General features: G+C 40.7%; 1 long non-coding RNA gene across 2 annotated transcripts in view; it reads left to right on the plus strand.

The window, feature by feature from the left end:
* LOC122796597 overlaps positions 1-4,861 on the plus strand; it is an 833,012-nt gene extending 828,151 nt beyond the window's left edge. For both annotated transcript variants that reach the window (XR_006363994.1, XR_006363995.1), the window contains one exon: positions 4,789-4,861. This is a non-coding gene — a long non-coding RNA (uncharacterized LOC122796597). The remainder of the gene's footprint in view (positions 1-4,788) is intronic.
* Positions 4,862-7,833: the final 2,972 nt, after the last annotated feature.

Raw genomic sequence — 7,833 nt, forward strand, 5'->3', positions numbered from 1 at the left:
TACAAACTTACATAAGAAAAACTAACCAAAACTATGGATGCTTTACAGAGCCAAAAACTACACTTGCCACTACGTATCTTCTCCTTACACATCTTTATGGTGCTCCCATCCTTACTAACCTTCAGGCATCACAAAAATCAAAACTTGTGCATTGCTATAACAAAGTTAAGTTTCCAATAAATACCCCTTTCAGAACCCACCACTGTATAGCACTAAAAAGTCTAAAGTGATTAGAACTACCCCATCAGCTAACATATACACAGCGTCTTAACACCTATTAAATTATCCAGAATCCATCTGCTTGTCCAACCCTAAATAACATTCTAAACAACTATATTCCTATCCAGTCATTAAAAGCCAACAACCAAAAACCCCTGCCGGCCCACAAACCTATCAAATCTGCTGGGCATTGTCTGTATTCAAACCATGTTGCTAAGGCCTTGAACTCCTTATCTCTATCCATCAGGTCAATACCCTCCCTCCCATCCTTCAAAACCATTCTGAAAGACTTCCTAGCCAAAAGCTGGCCTTGCTGTTGCTCAACACCAGGATAAGCTATATTTCTAAATGTGGACAGATACCTATTTGTACCTTACATCTCCTTACTCTCCCTTCCTCAGTCACTTTCTTACTTCTGTCAATTTCTCCCTGGCTTTTTCTAGAAGTATACCATAAGCCTGCTTTTCTCCTGCTTCATATTGCATTTCCTGTTTGTATTATACTAACTTACCTTTAATTTCTCTATAAACGGGCTAAAATTTCTCTAACTGTTAAATTATTGTCATATAACTTGTACCTACTCTTAACCACTGTTTTCATATTATATGTAATTTGGTATAATTATTTAAACTGTATTTGTTTTTGTGTTATTTTTAAAGACTAAAATTATTATTATTAAAATGTTTTGTAATGCTGTGGAGGTTTTATCCGTGGGACTCTGCTGAAAATGGGCTCCTACCTAGTTGGACTTTCCTGGTTATCAAATGTTAATCAATCAATAAATAAATAAAAATAAAAGGCCTAAACAATATGCCTACATGGATCAACTTAAAGCCCTGTCACTACACTTTGTGTCTGGAAGACTGCTAAGAAGTTACCTATGTCTGGCATACAAGGCATCCTCCAACCCAGTATTGATGAACTGCACATCAGTAGGTCAAATTACATCTTAAATACTCAGTCCAGGGATCTAAACCTCTTCTGTAACATCAACAGAATTGTTTGGAGTGACAGGTATTTCTCACATAGGATACCTCTGCTCTGGAGTACACTCCCCATCCAGATCATAAAACAAAGCTCATCCTTGTGTGTATTCAAGCGTAACTTGTATCTATGGATTGGGTTGTGTAAAATTAACCCTAGGACTGCCCCATGTACTCTTAATGGATACAGGGCAGCTCCTAAATACTTTAGCAAACACATGGGTCCCCTCAAACTGTCTATAGTATGGTCCCAGTTATTCTGACTAGACTTAATATGTAATTATCAACCATGGAATACATAAGGCCAATCTAACAGCAGATGGATAGAAAAACTGAACAGGCTTACAATGGCCTAAAAGGGCAGTTAGCCTAGTACTTGCATATGAACTTAAAAACAGTTTTGTATAACTAAAGTACTAATGGGTATAAAGTATATAAATTAATCTTTATAAAATTAAAGACCCAATTTTGTTGAAGTCCTTCTGATGCTGATGCCACTGCCACTGCTGATATCCAGGTAGGATGCTAAAGAAAAGCTAACAAAAAGAATGCTATGTAAAACTGCACCATAAACTAGGATACCCCATTCCAAACTAAAGCCTGATTAGCTTCATCATCATGTTGTGCCAGGGACAATGGGAAGAGAGTGCACATCACCTACCTTGACCTAGCCAAAGCCTTGTACAGTATTCCCCACTTGGGCATAATAGATAAACTCTCCCAGCTAGGCATCAACCCATATGTTACCAGATGGGTAGCTAACTGGCTCACTGATAGAACCCACTCAGTCAAAATAGGGGAAGCCACCTCTAGTAATACACCCGTAATGAGCGGTGTACCCCAAGGATCGGTCTTAGGACCTCTACTGTTTGGGTTATACTTTTCAGAAGTGCAAGACAAAACCTGTGGTCTGTGGCTGACCAAGTTTGCAGATGACTGCAAGCTGGGTGCTGTCTTAAATTTCCCTAGAGATGTGAACATCCTTCAAGAGGACCTTACCCAAACTAGGGACTGGTGCCAGAAACATGGCCTCAAACTCAATGCCAAGAAATGCATCATTATCCCCTTTGAGGGAAATTGGATCCCCACTAATTATCACATTATTAACAATGTACTAAGCATGCAGTCAGTTGTGAGATACTTGGGCACCCAGGTTGATAGCAACCTGACTTTTGACCACCACATTGCCTCCATTGTACAGGAGGCTTTCTACAGGGCCCACCTCATAAGTAAGGGTATTTCTTCCAGCAACAAGGAGGTCATAACATCCCTTTACTCCTCCCTTATCAGACCCATTATCGAATACACTGTCCCCTTCAGCATGTACCTTGCCAAGTACGTGCAGCAGCTGGAGAGACCACAGAGTTTCACAACCAGGAAAATCCAGGGTCTCAAACACTTGTCCTATACAGATAGGGTAAAAGCCCTATCCCTCTACTCAGTCTTGAACAGACTGCTCAGAGGTGACCTGTGTCTGGCATACAAGGCCATTTCAGACCCAGCCTTGATGGAGTTGATGCATATACGTAAGTCAAACTCCACTCATGCAAGCTGCACGCAAGGCCTCAACCTGTTCTGTGACATTAATAGAACTTGTTGGCGGGATAGATTTGTGTCCCAAAGACTCCCTCATCTGTGGAATAGACTTCCTCTCCATGTCAAGCAAAGTACCTCTCTAGCCATCTTTAAGAGGAACCTGGATGACTGTATGGGAAACAGAAAATACACCCCTGGGATACCACTTGTGTCCCTGCTGGACAGGGGAAACAGGTGCTGACTTTGTGGGAACATGGGCAAAATTCCTGGCTTATAAGGGTCTCCTATGAACCTATGTCATAAATGAAAAATGACCAAAATTTCACTCAGAGCTAGAGTAGTTCTTGTCTGACTTTTCTAAAGTATTTGCTGCTGAGGGGTGCAGTGATAGAAGACCAACCAGGAATGACCATACTTTTCTATCCCCAGTTACAGACTGCAGTTCATCATAGGAGCTCCCCAAAACTATTCTGGCAAGCTGAGAAGCAAAATCCCTCCAGTGAGTCATGGGTCTGTGCAGGAGCCTCCTCCCAGTGGGCAGTTTCTGGAAGAAGTCCAGCAGGTGCTGTCAGGAGAGGTTTTTTTGAGATGCCTGAACACTAAATTGGCTTCTCCTAATCCAAAAGAGTAGCAGATGCTTTGCAAGGCTTTCCTATATCTCTGAACTCTCCTCTTTCTCGTGGAAAGCTCTGTTTGTCAAGGAATATAAGCTCAGTAACAGAAAGCAAAACCACATTTCTTCCTTTTATACTGAAGTTGCCTTCTTTCAGTCACTACCTACAGCTTGTGTCCACTGATGATGATGATGGTGATGCATATTGACTGGTCATTGAAGACCGTTGCCAGAGAAACTCTCTTCCACTTTACTACCACAATTTAATTCACTGCTTGCAAGACTTTGGCTGCTGCCCCAGTCTGTCTGTCAGATTGACTGCCCATATTGCCATCATTCATGTGAAAAGATCTTGAGATTCTTAAGCAGCTCCACTAAAGGCATCTGTTTCCCATCTTCATTTGAAGACAGCAGCCAGTTGTTTTCTGAGAGAGTAGCATAGCTTTAAATTTGGAGGTGATAATTTTCATTCCACTTCTTGAGGTCTCAGAATGGTATGAATTGAATGCATGTAGGAGTCCCTAGACAGATGAGACCAAAAGGGCAGCATCCACCAACTGGAGGAGCAAAGGACTTGATAGTGTTTACTGAACATAAAAATGCTGCAGGATAGTATTTATGGAACATAAAGAAGTTCTGTGATATTTCTTTTTTCTGGTGTGAGTTACTGTACTTCATAAATGTCTGTAAATATGTAAAAAATTAAATGTTAAGAAAGGTAGACAAATGAAGTCTCCTAAATTGATGTAATTAAAGTGAATGGAGACAGTGAAATCTTGGGATGGGGGTGGGGTCAGGTCACAGGTTCACCTGGGTCTTAAGTTTTGGAGATGAGACTACTCCCCTTTCACATACTGGATTTAAGATTTGCCTACCAGTTCTGAGAGCTGAAGCCTGCTCTCTTTCTTCTCATCTCCATGTGAACATTATTTTCTTATAAAGAAATATTTTGAAGAAGAAAAGTTGGTGAGGCAGACTTGATCCAAGACTCAAACAGCAGAAACATTTAAAGTACTAAAAAGAAAAAGTGTCCTTCCATAAATGCCAGCCCTCAAGAAGCCTATACTAGGTTTTGCTTCTAAAGCAGCTATGGTCATGACTATATTAGCAATACTTGCTTCCTTGTCTGTGAATTACCCAAAGTAGTAGTGGGGATGTCCAGGGGCCAGATATATGTTTACTAAAGTGCATCACAAATGAGTATTACAAAGAGTTGCATCGTCTTTGCTACAGTGTTAAAACAGACTCATTTCACTTTTCCCTAACTCAGATATCCACTTTTGCAGACAGGTAGAATTGCCTTAGAATTCAAGACCTAAAATAGTAACTTTAAGGAGAAGTGGTATTTAATATCTGCCTTTGAATGGTGTTTACAAATGTGTGAAAATACAGAACTGGACTTTCTATATTTAAAATAATTGCTTTGCTTAATTTTAGGTTGCCAAACGAAGTTAAGCCTTTTCTGTGAGACAGTACATCAAGAAACAACAGCACAAGACGTTTTTTTGCACAGTGGTAAGAGTTAAAAGTAATGCTTTTTGCCTGCTCAGTATATGATTTCTGACATTAGGCTTATATGTCATGCTGTGTAGTATGCTTTGAAAATTTTACTGCATTTGTCACCAAAAGGTTTCTCTTGTAATGAAAAAAATGACATTCAGAGAAAGTGTTGTATACAGAATAATTTCTTAGGCAAAGTGTGGTAGGTAGACTTAAATTTTGCACTTAGGGTATGTGTAAAGGGACATGTAATGTGAATAAAAATGTAGATGATACTTCACAACTAAAAAAAAACCTTATGTTTTGGTTTAGTTTCTGTCACTTCTTTGCACTATGTGCATATGTTATTGAACACCATGACTCTGTCATCTCATTGATACATGCTTGAAACAGACATTTCTGGGAAACATCATGATATTCATTCATTCATTCATTCATTCATTCATTCATTAACTCATTCATTCATTCATCCATTTGTTGAACAGGTAAGTAGATCAATCCAGCTAGAATATTTTCTGCTAGGAAATTGTTGGATTGTCCTAATAAATATTGATATGTTTTTGCAGGATTCGCATTAACTCTCAAAAGTGCAGTATGCTGAAAGGTGAAGTACATAGTCAGTTTCCCTTTATTCTTCAGTGCTTTTGTTTTGCAATTCTCCATGTTTTTCATTTTTTCTTTCTTTCTTCTGAGTCTGAATCAGCATCAGTTTCCTCATAATGTTGTGTGCATGTTAAGAACTAAAGATAAATGATGCAGTTTGAGTAAAAGTACTTCTGTACAGATAATAGTATTTAGGACTATCCTTGATGGAACCTTGGTTGACTATATCTTCCCAGATATCAGAATTCTGCATTTTTACTGCATAATCCTGCATTCTTTGATGCCCATGTGCCTGCACTAGCACTTACTGTGATGTGATGGTCTGGTTAAGTAAGAGCAAGAATCCCAGAGTCCAAAGCTCAGCTCTGAATCCCTGTTTTTATCTGTCAAATCCAATGTTTGCCTAAACAAAATAATAGGTGTGTATGTGACCATCAGTTTACCAATCAAGGTTTGTGCTGGGACTTCCTATAATGTCCTGTGGAAGATGCTGTCATTGACATCTTTCCTAAGCCTTAGATTTTTGAAACTGGCTACTCACTGATGAAAGAAAATTTATTGACCTTCTACCAGATCAAGAAAACTGCAGTGGTAGATAACTGGTCTTGCGGGAGAGTCCTCCTAACCACAGGCATAAGTTGGAGGGCAAACACTTGGAGAACAGGTGAAGACCTGAACTTCCTTAATGTAAGTTTGATGTTCACTCATCCCTACACCCAAAACCTGTTGCTTGTTTGTGATTAGCAAGGAATTGCAACTGAGCTAGTCCCCAGTTTTGGTTAAGGATGGAGTGATTGACGATCTTTGCCCTCAGCTTCCACACAGGGAGGAAGAGGGCATGTATCCGAAGGTTCTTGTGTCTCCCTGCCTTCAGACGATTCACTAGAGCCTGTGATCAGCTAGTTTTATTCTAAAAAGCTGTTATTTGAGTCATGCATTCATGATTCAGTGATACTTTGGTCTGAGCTTTCTCTTCCCAGATCTGGCTCCCATTCCTGCATTGGATGGTAGATTCTTACTGAGGAAGGATCGCTAGATCATTCTACTCTAGGTCTTCACCGTCCAAACCTGTTTATCAAGCATGTGTTGATGTCTGGTGAGAGCTCTGTAGTCAAGGGTGTGGGACCACACAGTTAGGCAGCTCAGTATAAGTCCTGAGGCAAGCCTCGTGCAGGCCTCTCCCAAGATAGTGTTCCCTTTGGCTAGACTGCAGTTGAATGCAAGTTTTTAATCCCCACACATGGCATTTTTCGGTTACCTGCTTGTCTCCATGTGTTTCCACATGTGGTTAGTAGGGAGCATGATACTCCTTCACACTTATGAATCAGTGATGATTTTGAAAATCCTGAAGCCACTGCCAGTGATAATGACGAGGACAGGAAGACCATCCAAAGTGCACAATACTTTGGGTGATCTCTTCTTCAGATAGGTTCATAGTTGGGTACTAGGCTATCTGCCCGAAGGCATTTATAAGCCTAGCCAGAATGTGGCTTTTGCTGTCCCCTTAGATTAGTTCCCTGTGTCTCTGTCCAGCAGAGCCACTGAAGTGATCCCCGAGGTAAACTTTCTGTTTCCCATCCACTCGTCAAGGTTTCTTTTTAAGAGTGTTAGCGAGGAGCTCTGCCTAATGTAGATTGGGATCTTGTTCCAAAGCATGGGAAGTCTCTGGGACAGGAATCTATCCCTCCAGCATGTCCTATTTATTGTTGTGGTGAGGTTTAGATCCCTAGAGCGTGTGGCTCGAGGGGATAAGTTTTTCTTTAGGTGGAGCATGTCCATCAGGTTCTCTCAGGCTTATGATGAAGGGTTAGACTTTAAGCACCCTTATTTTTCCCTCCAGAAATGCCTGGCAGAGTTTGTGGGGAAGCAGCCAGAGAAATCCATGGTTGTTTCTCCACTTTAGGCAGTTATTTGGTATGCTATCAAAGCAGCCTGAAGACACCACAGCTGCATCACTTTGGCTTCTAAAACAGACTGAGTCTTTTATATGCCGGCTTATGATTGAACAAAACAACTGACGAAGCATAGGTTCCAGAAACCCCAACACTTTGCCACCTTATTGCTGGGTAAGGTGTCTCAGCTCCTGGGAGGTGTGACAAGAGAATTTACTCCTGTGCCACATTAGAGATTAGGTCCATCAACTTTTCATCCCAGTTGTCCTAATATGAAATTCTTCGAATTAGGAAGGCTTTGCACAAGTTCAAGGACTGCCTTTATACTGCCCTCAAGGAGTACTTTTGTGAGAGTCTATCGTTTTGATAGTGGGATACCTTGTTACTCGATCTAATTTTTCATTGTCCTGACTCTTTGCCTATTATGGCCAGAGGCACAGATGTGCCTTCCCAGGATGGAGTGGTAGAGCTCATCCTACTTGCAAGA

Source organism: Protopterus annectens, chromosome 3.part0 (assembly GCF_019279795.1).
Source record: "Protopterus annectens isolate FY-2018-M chromosome 3.part0, PAN1.0, whole genome shotgun sequence".
NCBI lineage: Eukaryota > Metazoa > Chordata > Ceratodontiformes > Protopteridae > Protopterus > Protopterus annectens.